This window comes from Drosophila melanogaster, chromosome Y (assembly GCF_000001215.4).
Source record: "Drosophila melanogaster chromosome Y".
NCBI classification, from domain to species: Eukaryota; Metazoa; Arthropoda; class Insecta; order Diptera; family Drosophilidae; genus Drosophila; species Drosophila melanogaster.
In genome coordinates, this window is record NC_024512.1 from 916,438 (window position 1) to 918,127 (window position 1,690).

The 1,690-nt window shown below is 39.8% G+C and overlaps 1 long non-coding RNA gene across 1 annotated transcript; it reads right to left on the minus strand.

Moving 5' to 3' along the window:
* On the minus strand, positions 1–1,383 carry Su(Ste):CR42430. Its single transcript, NR_026624.2, has one exon. It is a non-coding gene; the product is annotated as a Su(Ste):CR42430 (long non-coding RNA).
* Positions 1,384–1,690: the final 307 nt, after the last annotated feature.

Below are 1,690 nucleotides of genomic sequence, written 5' to 3' on the forward strand. Positions count from 1 at the left end.
AGAACTAAAATACGAAGTTGCCAGTATTGAATACTCTACAAAAAGAATTACATAAAAATGATTGAATCAAAATTATAATTTTATTTTAAATTGAAAATAATGTTTTAACCTTCTACTCACTCCTATAATACATTAAACAAGAATTTGTATATTTAAAGAATTTAAAGAAATTAAATTATCAAAAAATATTTGATGTAGTCAGGAAAACACTTTTGGAAACTCTTTTAACATAAAATTAAATAAAAAACTGAATTGAATGTTTTATTGATTAATATTATTATTATACTCAGGTGATTACCACTATTAACGAAAAGTATGCTTTGCTACTCGAATGAGTGCTTGATATGACCAGCTTGGACCGAACACTTTGAACCAAGTATTTAGAGGAGAGGTGTATGAGGTATATTAGTAGGTGGTAGCTGGCCATATCAACGATCAATCTGTTTAATTGCAACAACAATATATCGGACAAACATTTCTACTTTCTTTTGTGTGGAGTTAAAAAATCACGTCATCCCTAGAAGAACATTGAAGCACTTGACTTCGGAATGCCGGAGCGAGGAGGAGGACTAGCTGGCCGAGGATTTGATATTCTTTGGTGAGGACTTGGGCGATTTTAGTCGCATCAAGGCCTTCTGGTACAACCGAAAGCATAGGGACTGCAAGTTAAGCGCTTTGGTTAGAAAACAACCAGGACTATATTCGGAGAATTACTTACAGTGGGTTGTCCAGGGGCGGTCTCAAGTTCGGCAGCTGCGTTAAGAAAATGTCCGGACAGCTGGGCCCGAACATGGCTGTGTATCAGTTTTAGGATGGAAGTAGTTTTTACAGCGTGGGCAGTAGATCTTCACCGTTGACTTGCCCCACACATCGCTGAGGCCCACTGGCAGGGTGTTCTTCCGATTACAGAAGATATTCGGACACGATTCAAAGTCTCCTCCCATATACTTTCGGTGCATATCATTCACGCCAAGCTCCGACCTGATGTATCGGGCGTGAATCATGCCGTACCACTTTTTCTCATCGTCGTAGAACAAGCCCGAGGAACTGTCGAACACCGGCTTCAGGATCACGTCCAGTGCTGGCTGAAGTACTCCAGGCCCATCTGGTTGAACGTGTCCTGAAAGTAGTTGGTGGGCACGTGGCAGAGGAACTCGTTGCCTTTGATTCCGAGGAACCCACTGATCCAGCTGCTGTTGTTGTTGTTGTTGTTGTTCTGGGTTTAAGATTTTACTGTGACTTGCTATAATTTCTATAGGAAAAACCTAGTTACTTACGGGCTCGATTTGTTGCCAGTTCACTCGTTCACAGAAATATGACTTGTAGACTTCAAAGAAGTCATCGTCTTTTTCTTTGAGTTTTTTACACGTGCTAAAAGGGTTGGAGCAAAGACACTAGAATAACAAGATGCATACGATGTGGCTCCAGGCTCTCTCGAATTTTTGTTAGTGAGCGAGAGAGCGGAGAGCGCTACAGCGAACAGCTCTTTTCTACGCATACAGTGATAGCAGACAGCTGTATGTGTGCACACGTATGCTCATGCTTTGTAAATTTGACAAAATATGCCCTTCACCTTACAAGTTTTTTGACTTTAAATTTATATTATTTTTGATCAATTGGCACCATGCGAAAAATTCTTGCTTTGCATTGCCTTAACGTTATTATTATTTGAAAATAGATTAGAAATAGC